Below are 15,112 nucleotides of genomic sequence, written 5' to 3'. Positions count from 1 at the left end.
TCCCACTCAGAAGACCATCAAGATCTTTTATCTGACAGCATTACTTAAGTTGCTTTGAAATTTAATGAAATGTCAAAAATTTGCCGCATTTGTATTCAAAAGCAATACTGAAAGGTGAAAAGTTGATAATGTGAGAATTGTTTCATTGTACCAGTCTAAAAACTTCAAAGCTACATAACTCTTTGGCTTGACTTTTCCTCTACCATTTTATATAACATAAAGAGCCAAAGGTTTCTATATAGTGGTAGTACTAGTTAAAACATTTGAATAGATTGCTGCAACAACAGATAGTTGAATATAACGTGACTTGGAATTTTTCGTTAGTGTGTAATTTCCCACGGATGAATGCACAGTGAAGCACACCTAAAGGTACAGATGTCTTTTATCTGTGAAGAAATCCCCATAGAAACCAATAACTTAAAAATTTGAACTTCCAGTTGATAGCTGAAAGGATGTCATGACAAGATTTAATATTTAAAAACTTTCACTGTAACAATCAGACTTAAAGCAAAAATATTGACTGAACAATGCTTTGTTGGAAATTTACACTTTAAACGATTGAACAAAACTTTCCTGTTTTACATTAACAAAATGGGGGAATAAAACTCTCATCTCACAAGGATGCTTCCCTTAACTAGTGACTTGATTTCCCTGGATTTAGCCCAAAGTGATTCATAGTCTACAAGGATTTACTTCTGTCCCTTTCCTTTCCCAACAATTAACCTCAGAGCTGTCCTCCAGGGAGATGGTTTTCCCGAGCAATGCCTCCCTCTTATACAAGCTGGATGAATCGGTCATGTATCAAATCCTCATTAATTTAATCATCACAATCCAAGTGCTAGCTTCCACCTTTGCATTCCTGCATGGTCAATCAGAGCATTTATCTGCTCTCTCCCACACCCTGACAGACTGTCCGGATGGTCAGTTCAGAATTGATGGACTGAATGGCTTCTACCTGCACTGTGGAGATTCTGTGAACCAAGATAAAAATTCCATGGAATTTGGATTAATAATAAGCGACTACTGTGTGTTTAAACATTAAATGTTGTTGGCTCTCTCAAAAGATTAAATGTTGTCATTTCCATACCTTACATTTTGGTGTTTTGATTTGGGAATTGTTCATTGAGACATTATAAAAGGATTGGGCACTCTGGAGGCAGGAAACATGTTTCCGCTGATGGGTGAGTGCCGAACCAGAGGACACAGCTTAAAAATACAGGGTAGACCATTTAGGACAGAGATGAGGAGAAACTTCTTCACCCAGAGAGTGGTGGCTGCGTGGAATGCTCTGCCCCAGAGGGCAGTGGAGGCCCAGTCTCTGGATTCATTTAAGAAAGAGTTGGACAGAGCTCTCAAGGATAATGGAATCAAGGGTTATGGAGATAAGGCAGGAACAGGATACTGGGTAAGAATGATTAGCCATGATCATATTGAATGGTGGTGCAGGCTCGAAGGGCAGAATGGCCTACTCCTGCACCTATTGTCTATTGTGTGTTCATTGCTAAGGCAGTAGTAGAACTAAATTATCAACCAGGAATAACTGAAGCATAAAAAACCCAGGTAATAAGTCCCATAATCTCACATTGATCTGAATTTTGAAGCCCAGGTTGCCAGGGGAAGTATTCTGGGCACCTGTTCTCTTGTCTTTCTGAATATGTTCAATTCTGTTCCAAGTGACCTTGTAGGTCCCTCTGAATGAGTTTACAAGCTTTGTGCTACAAGTCAGTACATCTTGGAGTGGTATTGGGACTGTCAAAAGTGAATCATTGGAGATGTGTAACAACTGCTCGATAATTGGCTGGGTCATTTTGGAAAAGTGAATCTGTGTGGAGAATCGAAGTTTGCTGAGACAACTATTGAGTTCAAGATTGCTGCTACTTCTGTGATTGATTGAGGAGCACATGAAAGTACGAAGGTTTACTTTCTTTTGTCAAGTCGGACAGATATTTTCAAGCTCATATTGACATTCAAGAAACAGTGGGTACCTGGGTTTGTCAATCAGCCATGCTCCGACAGTAACAGGCCTGTAGCTTAGCACTGTGCACAGCGGCATACCTTCCACATCTCTATTGGATGTCACACTCTCTTGGAACACTGGACTGTGATCATCCAGAAAGAATGATCCTCTACACATTTCCATAGATAATTCAGACTTTTTGCGCTGGAAACATCGATATCTGTGAAAGCTGTGGGAGCTGAGCATGTTGCCATTGATTTTCTCACAGAGGCCCTTTAGTGAAGCGGTTGACATTGATACAGTTGCTCAGTCATTTGTCTTTATTGGCAAGAAAAGGAGACTTGTAAAAGGTTTGATGTTTAAGGCGATTTTTTTAATTGCCTCGATACGGCTTTTCACAAGAAATTGTATTTTGTTGTGTTTGAAGTAAAAGGAATTTAAACAGTTTGCCATGATCTCATGATGGAAAATCATCACCTTCTGCACATACATGGCATTTACAGATACCTTCTGACTTGAAACAGCTTGGCTTATGCTCAGTAACACAGATGGCCCAATGAAAATTTAATTTCTGCATTTGACAACTCGCTTTCCTTACTCCACACAGCAGAGCTCTACAATAACGCTTTACCGCAAGATGATTTTCTTAAATTAACACTCAGCTATTGTGTTGTGGCCTTTTTCTTGAGGAAACAGATCCTTAAATTGCAACGCTGCTTGCAAAAAAATGAGAATTCTCTGGTCCGTTTTAGTTGTGTAATGGCAATTAAGCCTATTTTAAATCAAAATTTGAAGTTAAACTAATGAATCTGTGTAATCAATGCCAAGTGCTGATAACCTGATTTTCAAAAGAAGGACAGTTCTGTGGAACTATGGTGGCAGGGGGCGGGGGGGGTGGAAATGTGGAGCAAATCAGAATTGAATTTGCAATTAGATGTGTCCTTTGTCACTATTTGATTTTATCACTGTACATCAGTGTTTATTACTTTCTCTCTCGTAGCTAGTTTTGAATCAAAGTTCTTCATGTGCAGTACTCAAGTCCTTAAGAACACATGAATGTGAAGCAGTTAGACTTCCAAGTAATTATTGGTCTTTTTGTGACATGTTAGAAAAGGAGGGAGCCATTATGGATCATTTAGACTGGTTGCATTTATAAGACGTTGTATGATTTGCTTTTCTTTTAGAAATAGTTACTTTTTCACATAAAAGGGCATTATATCCATTGATGTCTGCCAGAATGTGGATTATGGAAAAGAATAGGGTCAGACTTGGTTGGGATAAGCCCAGCAGTAGTCTGGCCTGCTGATTGTCCACACTGACGAGCACAATCAAGTTTAGCCAGGTATTTGAAGGCTACCCAGTTCTCTGAAACCGTAACCCCAAATTGTTGCTTACGTTTGAAAGGGATACAAAACAAAATAACTGGAGGAATAAGACAGGATGTCAAGCTAATGGTTGTGTGATGAATATTTACCTGACATAATTATGAGGTTTTGGTATTGAATTTGGCTGTTTTGGTCTACATTCTGAAAGAAACATTGGAGGTGGTAGAGCGAAGATTTGTAGATGAAAGATTTGCCCTGTGATAGGAGGCTGAGTAAATTGGTTGGATATGATCTACAGTTTAGAACAATAAGGGGCATTCTCATTGAAATATACAGGATTCTGAATGGGCTTGGCATGGAAGGATTCTGTCTGTTAGTTGGGGAATCTAAAACATGGGGGCACACTCTCAAACTAAGGAGCCAGTTATTTAGAACTGAGGCGAGGAGAAAATGCTTCATTCAAAGGGCTGGAAAATATTTAGAATTCTATTCAATAGGAGATTGTGAATGCTTCCTGTTTGGATACATTGAAGACTGAGATTTTTGATCTGCCAGACTCCAGGGCAGTGGAGAGCAGGTGGGAAAGAGGAACCAAAGGCCAAACTCTACCATGGTCATATTGAATAGTGGGTTCAATGGGTTGAATGGTCTACCCTGAGTATTTCACGTGTTGTTCTGGATCAATTCGCTTAGTTGACTAGTTGGCTGGAGTGTGATGCTGCACATTACCAGCACAGCAGCTATAAGGTCTCATGGTACTTGGAATTTGCCTCAACTTTCTCCAAACTAAATTATGGCATAATCTATGACTTGTAACCCTGGACAATGAGAATGCTAACGGAGAACAAAAGAGTGTAATGTATAAATTCTATACAAACGGATTATGTCTACCTACCTCTTGATGTCTTTTTTATTACGTGAAAAGTGTCAACTTTTAAACTTTTTATGAGCTTATATTTTGAGTTAATAACAAATCCCATTTTGCATATGGTGCATGTCATTTTTTTTTGTTAAATTGATGCCTCAATCTAATATTTTGTTGATTGTGCAAATGAGAGCTGACTTGATAAGCAGATGATGTTTCCTTTTGTCATTATGAGTGAAGTAGAAAAAAACCCTGATTAAATAGACACTTATCGAAAAACCAAAATAATTTGAATTGTTAGAAAGAAAGACTACACGAGCCCCTCTGATACCACAGACACTGGCAAATTACAAACCTTCAAGAAGCTTCAGTGCACAAAGCAGTTTTAGATTTTAAAGCACATCAAATAAAGTGCTCCAAGTTTGTACTGTAACACAGTTTGGTTATCGTGATGACCATTGAGTTATTAAATTACGTTTTATTTGTGCTGGTCTCAGGGCATGAATCATCTCTGCAAACTACTGTCCTTACTTCCAAACACAGCCTTGTTGAAAACATATGCCAAAAGATGCACTTATATTGCACCTATGTGGATTCGAAAGATGAACCCAATCACATACTCTGTCTCAAGTGGATCCAGAAGATACGTACACTTTCAAGTCTGCACTTACCACAATTTGGTATCTGAGTATCTTTAGAAGCATATTCCATCTTACAGATGCTGAACTTGTTATTCAAATTTAGTTCAGTCTACCGCCAGACCAGTGTTCATGGCTTTGTTGGAGCTAATAAAATGCTCCAAGATTGTTCTGGGAACAAAAACAAACTCCTGTACATACAATGACCAGTTTAAAAACAAGGACACTAACAAAAAAAGACACATTTTACATGTCCTCAATGTGTCCATAATTTGTAGGTTGCACAGCATTCAGTCTTATTGAGAGTTTTAATGCTCAGTATATTGAGTTGATTGGCATTCTGATTAAGAAAAAAAAATCAACATGTTAAGGATACATTTCACCAGGGTCAACTGGCAGATAATCGTCCTTTTCCATATCAGCATTATGGAAAACTTGGAACCTTGATAGACATATGGCCTCTTGAGCCTTGTCTGATGGGTGACCTGCTAACTCACCTTTCCTTTCCTCCCATTCCCATTGAATCCAATAATTCAAGACATCCATTTCTGCTGCGGTGTGTTCTGAACATTCTAAAGTCATGGGAGCTGTTTTGGCCTTACAAAGCACTTTGTGGAACTTAACCAGCTGCCTGGCTACAGTCCAAATAGTTTCAATTGAATTGGTACTTGATTTTTTTTATTGAAAGCTATAGCTTAACAGTTCAAGAATAAGGAATATTAATTTGCACGACTTTTTGTGCATGGTTGCGGGATATTGGTTTGTGCAGATCTTTTCCACCTCAGATTAGCTCCTATTTTTGGACAATACATAAAAGAGCCTGTTAATGATAGGCCTCGCTGATATGCCATGAATGGAGTCTAGCTTTCAGTATTTTGATTAAACTTCCCAAAACAAAACCACTGAATTATCCTTCACCAAAACTGGGTGCCTTTGAATATGTAGCATCCCATTGTAGCACAGCCGAACTGGAAATGCCTGTCCAAATGTCATTTTAATGAAACACAAAAATAAGGCATGATTTTGTCAGTGTCCACAGTTAAACCACTCAGGTTGCTAACAGAAATTGCAATAACATTTTTGTATTAGAACATTTTAAGACTCACAGAATATTCGTGGCTTTTGAGAGTAATGTGAAAATCAGGGATCTGAGTATTACTTTTTCAAGACCAGTTGATCACATAGCAGGAAGTGTGTTTATGAAAAATGTAAATAAATTTTGATCTTTTGCTTGTGTATGTGTGTAACAGGGGTGTTTCTAATCTGCATGCTGCTCCTTCAGTTGCCAAAAGCTAAAAGAAATTGCTTCCTTACTCCTTTTTGAGCACAGAGTCAGCATGTGTAGGCGTGGTTGACCACTTGGGGTTTTAAAAAAAACTCTTGGATTTTTGTGTCTTTGTATTTGTGTGCTGCCCCTGTAATTGCTTGGGTTAGCTGTTTTGTTGTTTGTTTTCTTAACTATAGAACATTTCTTGTGATAACAGATGGCTAGCCTTGGGCTAAATAAACTACAATGGGAGGGCATGGGAGAAGAGAAAGTGCACATATCTTAATTTTCAAGCCTTGTTAAAGTTTATGGTGAATGGAAGTTTTTTTGTTGTATATTTCAGCAAACAGATTGAATACATATTCTTTTGGCTGTTGAATTCTCACCTTGCTAATTAATGAGCCTGTTCACCATGCTTCTGTCTCGCAGGGAAGGTTTATGTAATGCTGAGCAAGCAATGACATGCAATACAGTCTTTAACAAGTGCACTCTTCTATCAGGGAATTCTCTGGAACTCCATTTGTGTGGTGTGGATGCTTAAAATAAAGTTTATATTAAGAATCAGGAATAAGTATCTGTTTTGAAGTACATATATGTTAGTGGCCCAGTTTATTTGATTTATTTTGCAAATGACTGGTCTTTACTAATTGTGCAATAACTTACACTTGTGTTGGAAGAAACAGGATTACAGAATAATAATTTTAGATATATTTCCATTGCATTTTGAAAATAAGCAAAGTATAGGGAATAAACAATAGTTTGTGCATGTAAATCCATGATGTATGTTTTGATCTGAGAGTGATTTTAAAATAGATTTTAAGTGCATTAAGGAGCACAAAGGAAATAGAGAAGTGTTAGTTAGTCATTAAATAAGTGCTTAACTGAATATGATACTTATAAGGTTATGTACGAGCTTCATTTGTATTGTTCCATCAGCAGCAATGTGGTGCTAGATAGCAGTAAGATAGATAGTGTAGAGTCTTTCAATGTATTAACAATTTCAAATGTTCTCTTTAGCAGACAGGCTAAACATTTCTCTACCTTGCACTGAACATTACTGTGAGCCATTCTCTTTTGTCACCCAGCAACGGGTTTTCAGAACAACCTGTGAAATATGAAGTCCAATTACCTGCCAACCCCATTGAATGGGGCTTGATATTTTCAATGGGGGCAATAAAATAAGAAGAAAGTGCAAAACAATTCCTCCCAAATGCAATGGACTACAAAACACTTCAGTGCTCTGCTGCTTGTTGCTGGTGTTGTGGCAATGAATACAATCTGTTTCTGAACTGTTCAAGCAGCTTACTTATATCCCTGAATAGAGATCAAAGTGTAAAATGAAAATATTGGCAACATGTTTGCATATTCACATTTTCTCATCTTCATCTGAAAAAGGACAATTATTTGCCAGTTGACCCTGGTGAAATGTATCCTTAACATCTTGATTTTTTTTTCTTAATCAGAATGCCAATCAACTCAATATACTCAAAACTGAAGGAACCTCATGTGGGCTATTTACTGATCATGGATTTACATTGAAGAATATTTAGTTTCAAAAAGGTGGACAGAATTAATCAGTCTATAGAATGAAAAACGGTTATTCTAAATAACTGTATATCTGCTTTTGAAATATTTTTGAAATTATTTATTTGTGTAGTTTCCATCTCTTGGTGCCTTTCTATAGATGATGGTGGAGTGCCATTTTGAACTGCTACTATGAGCAGAGGGGGTCTGTCATATGGCAATGTTAAATAGAGTGTTCCAAGACTTTGACCCAGTGACGATGAAGAAACAGCAATTTGTGTCCAACTCAGGATAGCGTGTGACTTTCAGGGGACAGCATTCTCATACATCCACTGTCTTTGACCCTTCAGATGGTAATTTCATAGCTCTGGAAGAACTATTCAAGAAACCTTGACAAGTTCCAAAGCACATCTTGTAGGTTTGAGCATTTCTGAATTACTATTTATTGGGATTACCAAGAAAGATTGTGTTATATCCCTGAGATAATGGAATGCTATTAATAAGAGTGAGGTGGTTAATTTGAGAATATTTGTAGAATAGAACATTGGTATCTCTATAGCTTATTGTTGCTTGTCTGTGTGTTATTAACTGAGAGGTCTGCAAAATGCTCCAGTCATTTGTTCTTTTGCAAGCAGCGGGAAGTTTGGGTTTGTTGATACATGCATGAATTAGACAAATTTTACAGATGGCTATTGAATGAAAATTGTTTGAACAACTTCATGACTTTGAAATCTGCATTTAACAGAATAACTTGAAGCTGGAAGTTGGAATCTTGTCTAATTGTCTTGCAATGGCTTCTTACCTATGGTGGTACCATCACTTGTTTTAAAATTCCGTGTTATATATTTCATATTAAAGTTATGGAAGTTTTAAAAATGGCACAAGGCACCTCTTGAGTCTGTCAGATGTATCACCCAGAGCGTTTTTTGCAGCTTGTTCTATCCCATTGATACTGCCATTAAAAAAAAGTAATCATTAAAAAGTTCTCTGAAACAAAATAGATTATTAACGCAGGCAGTAGAAATGTTCAGTGCTACTTGGAACAAAATGTGCAGTGAAGGACATGAAAGCCTGTCTTTTCTAGAAAGATCAAACAGTGCTCATTACTGATAATTACCTTTGTATTTAAATGAGTAGTTCAAAAATAAAGTATGCACTGATTATAAATATGTTTTTTTTCTGCTGTTCAAATGCAGTTTGGCAACAAAGACTTTTTGTGTGGAGTAAATATGCTGCTACAAAAAGGTTCCTATGTAACAACTAAAAAATAATTATCAGAAATCTGTCATCAGGCTCCAAAATTAACTTTTTAAAATGGTTGTCAAAGTTTCTCCTTTCATGAATAGAGAAACGTTGAGGAATACTCATTTCTGAAAAAAACATAGCAACCTATGTAGCTCAGAAATAATGAGTCTTTTGCATTTACAAGTCATGTTACATCCTTTTGGCTTCTTGTTCTTGTTCCTTCTACTCATTGCAGGTCTGCAGGGTGCAATTGTTCTCCTATCTCTCCATTGTAAATTGTCACTTGAAACTGAACACTGAGGGCCAGTTGCCGTTTGATCACGGGTTAGGGTTCTGGTTTAACCTGCTGCATCTGTGTACATTTCCAATAAAATTCACCATTCACCAAACACAAATGTCATTGTGCTCCAGCACACTACATGGTTTACTTCTGGAGCATGTGAACATGTCAGTGGAAATTACACCCAAAGTGAATGGGTTAGGTGCCTCATTGGAGGTTAAGCACTTCATGTAGGCAGTGAGTTACAAAGATATGATGAACTCAGTTAGCCTTGACCTCCTTTCCACACCCTGCCTGACATCAGCAAAACTCTAATCCTTTTCACAATGGTGCAGATGAAGGCTTGAGACCCCTTTGACTGTGGTTGATGCATGCAGAGATCCAAATTTGCAGAAAAGCAAGTCATTGCAATTTATCATACGGGCATGTTTTTAAAAGATGTTTTACATTGGGACTTCTTGCCATTTGTTGGGAATTTCTTGAAGAGATAGCTAAATGCCCTTTATTGTGCAGCATGTACACTTAACAGACTGGTACAGGTATGATTTCTTTAACACACGTGCAATGAAGTCTGATACTTGACAGTAAATGTCAAGTTTTATTTTTGCTGTAAAGCTGGGGTTCAGGATTTTCAGGCACACTGAAGTTGAATTTGGTTTGAATACGGTGTGCTTGTGATGAAACTGAATAATGTGAGTCAGGATAAGGGATTTAAGTTTACAAGTCAATGACTAGACACCCATGTTTCTATGATTGATAATTTTAGCAGGAGAAAGGGCAAACATTTATCAATGTAAAATTCCAAAGCCACCCCCAAAATCTTTCAAATGAAGATCTGTCTGGGGAAGTTTCATCTTCTTTAACTAAGGAATCATTTTTACCAACTGATGCTGATGTTTTATTCACATGATGATATTATGCAGTTTGCCTATTGTGTATTTTTCATCTGCACCACCACCCCATTTTGCAAGACAGTTAGTTGCCCTGGACTGTGATATCCAAGAGAGAAAAGAAAATAACACAGCAGAATTCCCAAAGCAGTGACATGGTAGGAAGGAAGCATTTATTATTTCATGGGCAGATTGAATCATCTTCCACTTGACAAGTCCTTCTATTCAGCAGTTCTAGCTGTTTTTTTGTCATCTCGAAAACTGTGGAACACGAAAGAGGACATGGTAGAATTTAAAACTTCTGGTTGCCACAATCAGAACTAAAGAAGACAAATAGCGTGGAATATTTAATTTCATAAAATTCTAACTTTCCATTGATATTTGTTTTCAGTTTTAATCTGCAATTGTAATAAATTGATCATTGTAAGGCAGTGAAATATTGAAGAGCCAAAACTGTCACATTCTAACATGCATGCAGTTTATCACGAACACTTCATCACAGACAGATTAAAGGTTCGTTTGAGACTTTCTCTTTCTTTGAAGTAACTCTGATTTAACTTTGAACAGAAGATCGCTTAGGACCTGCTCGAATTTGAAAAATATGTGGCAGTCTCTATCTTATTCCACAGAATCGCTTAAGTGTAGAAGCAGGCCCATTCAGCCCATCAAATCCACACCAGCTTTCTAAAGAGCATCCCATAACCCTGTACCCCTATATTTCCCATGGTTAACCCATCTAGCCTGCACATCTCTGGACACTATGGGCAATTTATCAGGATCAATCCGCCTAACCTACACACCTTTGGACTGTGGGAGGACCAGAACACCCAGAGGAAATCCATGTAGACAAGGGAAGAATGTGCAAAGTCTACACAGCCAGTCACCTGAGGCTGGAATCAAACCTGTCTCCCTGACATTGTGAGATAGCAGTGTTGACTACTGAGCCACCATGTTCATTTGCTGAAATCTACTCTCACTTTTATACTCTGGTTCCTACACTGGTACCAGAGATATAATGCCTGTAGACTTGTTATTGACTGTTATGTGAACTGAACTGATAATTACTTTGAATTATACTGTATAAGAATAAAACTGCTTGCATACAGGTTAACTAAATAATATTTGTGTTTTCCATTATGATCTTGACTTTTCATTTATTGTAAGGTGCCTAGAGATATTGTCATTATGAAAATTCAAGTTTCAATCAATGCAAATCATAAATCCTCCAGCAAGATGGGTTTTTTTAATTCATTTGTGGGATGTCAGCGTCACTGGCTGGCCAGCATTTATTGCCCGTCCCTAGTTGCCCTTGTGAGGGTGGCAGTGAGTTGCCTTAGGGAACTGCTGCAGTTCATGTGCTGTGGGTAGATTCACAATGCCCTTAGGGAGGGAATTCCAAGATTTTAACCCAGTGACAGTGAAAGAATGGTGATACATTTGCAAGTCAGGATGTCGAGTGAATTGGAGGGAACTTGCAGTTGATGGTATTCTCATGTACCTGTTGCCCATGTCCTTCTAAAAGGAAGTGGTCATGCATTTAGAAGGTGCTGTCTAAGGATCTTTGGTGAATTTCTGCAGTGCATCTTGAAGATAGTACACACAGCTGCTACAGAGCCTAGGTGATGGAGGGAGAGGATGTTTGTAGATGTTGCGCCAACCAAGTGGGCTGCTTTGTCTTGGATGGTGTCAAGCTTGTTGTGTGTTGCTGGAGCTGCACCCATGCTTGACCAGTAGGGGACATTCCATCACACTCCTGACTTGAGTCTTGTAAGTGATGGACTTTGAGGAGTCAGGAAGTGAGTTACTGGCTGCAGTATTCTTAGCCTCTTATCTGCTGTTGCAGCCACTGCATTTAATTGGCAAAACCAGTTTAGTCTCTGGTCAGTGGTCATCCCCAAAGTGTTGATAGTGGAATTCAGTGATGATGACACCATTGAACATCAAGAGGCAGTGGATAGGTTGTCTCTTATTGGAGATGGTCATTGCCTGGTGTTTGTGAGGCATAAATGTTACTTGCTACATGTCAGCCCAACGCTGGATCTTGCCCAGATCTTGTTGCATTTGTACATGGACTGCTTCAGTATCTGAAGAGTTGGAGGTGGAGCTGAACATCCCACTTCTGACCTTCTGATGCTGGGAACATCATTGATGAAGCAGTTGAAGATAGTTAGACATATTGCACTACCCTGAGGAACTCCTGCAGAGATGTCCTGGAGCTGAGATGACCATAACCATCTTGTTGTGTGCCATGTATGACTCCAATCAGCGAGAGAGATTGCACCCCCAACCCCCAATTCCCATTGATTCCAGTTTTGCCAGAATTCCTTTCTGCCAAACTCTGTTGAATGCAGCTTTGATGTCAAGGGCTGTCAGCCTCGCCTCTCCTCTGGAATTCAACTGTCTTGGCCACGTTTGAACCAAGCCTTTAATGGACTCAGGAGCTAAGGGGCACTGGTGGAACCCTAACTGTGTATCACTGGGCAGATTATTGCTGAGCAGGTGCTGCATGATGGTACTGTTGACTGTACCTTCCAACACTTTATTGATAATCGAGAGTAGACTGTTATGACACGAGGTAAACTCCTTTGCTAATTTAAACCAGCAACACTGATAAGATTCACTTGGTGCTGTAATCTGTTAATATCCGAGAGGCAAAGAACTATCCCAAAACTCACTATTTTAAAGTAAAAGATGTCAACTTGATTTTTTAAAAAGTCTAACAGAGAATATTAACTCACAACTATTTACAACCCCTTTCTTTTAAACCTATCTTTTACCTCTCTCTACAATACTAGTCTGATTAAAAATAAAAATCTCGATTATGATTTACAGAAAAATAATCACTTTTGAAAACCGATCAGCTTTGCCAAGTTTCATCTGTAGATTTTCATCTGTAGTTTCTCTCTCCAGGTCAGTTTCAATGTCATTCTTTGTGCAAAGTTTTCCTCCCGACAGGTACCTCTCAGAGAGCTCTTACTAATACTCTACCTCTGTTGGTCTTTTGGCATTTCTCTTTGCCGCTCTAGCTAACTGTTCAAAATATTTGATATTTATACCCCAAAACATTGGACCATTTCATTAGCTTTAATATTATCAAAATACAAAATTCAGACTTGATTGGAGTTTGATATCTTGGGGCATAATTTAAGCCAATTGGCCCAATTTGAAATTGTTTTTGTTTCATAACAACATGGATACTCTAGCTGTTTTGACCAAATATTACATTGTTATCTTGTTCTGGACTAAGTCTTTAAGTCCTTGCTAGATTTTCAACTCTCTTCGAGGTACAGTAACAAGACTGCTCGGGCAGTAATTGGCCGGATTGGATTTGTTCTGCTTTTTATGTACAGGATGTGGGCAATTTTCCACATTGTTGGGTAAATGCCAGTGTTGTAACTGTACTGAACAGCTTGGCTTGGGGTGCAGCAAGGTCTGGAGGACATGTTTTTAGTACCATTGTCAGAATGTTGTCAGGGCCCGTAGCCTTTCTAGTATCCAGTGTCTCCAATTGTTTCTTGATATCGCCTGGTGTGAATTGAATTGGCTGAAGACTGGAATCCATGCTTATGCTGTTTGACTTGCATGGGTTTTCTGCTTGGTCACCAGGTTGACATCTCATCTTCAGGTATGCCTGGTGCTGCTCCTAGCATGCTCTCTTGCATTCTCCGCTGAACCAGGGTTGATCCCCTGGCTTGATGGCATTGGTTGAGTGGAGAATACATGGGCCATGTGTTTACAGATTATGCTGGAGTACAAGTCTGCTGCTATTGATGGCTCACACTGCCTTATGGATGCCTAGTCTTGAGTTGTTAGATGTGTTTGATGTCTGTGTTATTTAACACGGTGATAGTGTCACACAACACAATGGAGGTTATTCTCAGTGTGCAGATGGGACTTCATCTCCACAAGAACTGTGCAGTGATCACTCTTATTAATATTTTATTTTAATAGAATCCCCACAGTGTGGAAATTGGCCATTTGACCCAACAAATTCACACCGACTCTCCGAAGAACATCCCACCCAGACACATACCCCTACCCTATCCCTTTTAGACTACATTTTCCCCCTAGTTAATCCACATGTCCCTGGACATTACAGGCAATTTAGCATCGCCAATCCATATAATTTGCACATCTTCAGTCAGTGGGAGGAAACCAGAGCACCCGGCGGAATCCCGCGCAGACACCAGGAGAATGTGCAAACTCCACACAGACAGTCTACTGAGGCTGGAATCAAACCTGGGTCCCAGGCAGTAGTGCTAACCACTGAGGCATTGTGCCACCCCATATTGTCATGGATGCATGCATCTTCAGCCAGCAGATTGGTAAAGATAAAATCCAAAGGGGTTTTTCTTTCTAGTTGGTATCCTCACCAGCTGCTGCAGTATGGCAGTTACATCCTTTAGGACTCAACCCAGCTCAATCAGTAGCTCTGCTACAGAGTCCTTCTCAATGGTGGATGTTGAAATTCCCCACCCAGAGTACATTTTGTAGCCTTGCCACTCTCAGAGCTTTCTCCAAGTATTCTTCAACATGAAGGAGTACTGATTCACCAGCTGAGGAAGGACGGTATGTAGTAATAAGCAGGAGATTTCCTTGCCCATGAGAAGCCATGAAGACTTTTTCCTGAAGCCATGGGACTTCATGGGGTTCAGAGTCAATGCTGAGGACTCCCAGAGTGATGCCCTCCCAACTGTATATCCCCTGCCACCACCTCTGCTGGGTCCCTCCGGTGGGGCAGGACATATCTAGGGATGGTAGTCTTGGACATTTTCTGACAGATATCATTCTGTGAGTGTGACAATATCATGCTGTTTCTTAGACTCCTAATTTTGTCACGACCCAACATGTCAGTAAGGAGGATTTTGCTTGGTCAACAGGGCAGGTGCCAACGTCAATGCCAGGTGATCCGTCCATTTCAATTCTTTGTCGAGATTGCATAGCAGGTGATACATGGAGTGGCTTGCTCAACCATGTCAGGGGCAGTTGAAAGTCAACCACATTACTGTAGCTCTGGAGTCACATATCGGCCAGACTGGGTGAGGATGGCAAATTTCCTTCCTTGAAGGACATTAGTGAAATGGGTGGAGTTTTATAACAAACAACAATGGTTTTATGGTC

General features: G+C 39.2%; 1 protein-coding gene across 2 annotated transcripts in view; it reads left to right on the top strand.

The window, feature by feature from the left end:
* The window catches only part of dennd1b (DENN/MADD domain containing 1B), a 289,551-nt gene that overhangs the window by 261,733 nt on the left and 12,706 nt on the right, over window positions 1-15,112 (top strand). The window lies entirely within an intron of this gene.

This window comes from Hemiscyllium ocellatum, chromosome 9 (genome assembly GCF_020745735.1).
Source record: "Hemiscyllium ocellatum isolate sHemOce1 chromosome 9, sHemOce1.pat.X.cur, whole genome shotgun sequence".
In the NCBI taxonomy this organism is placed as follows: domain Eukaryota; kingdom Metazoa; phylum Chordata; class Chondrichthyes; order Orectolobiformes; family Hemiscylliidae; genus Hemiscyllium; species Hemiscyllium ocellatum.
The sequence above is the reverse complement of the archived record's forward strand: the minus strand, read 5'-3'. Positions and strand labels throughout refer to the sequence as shown.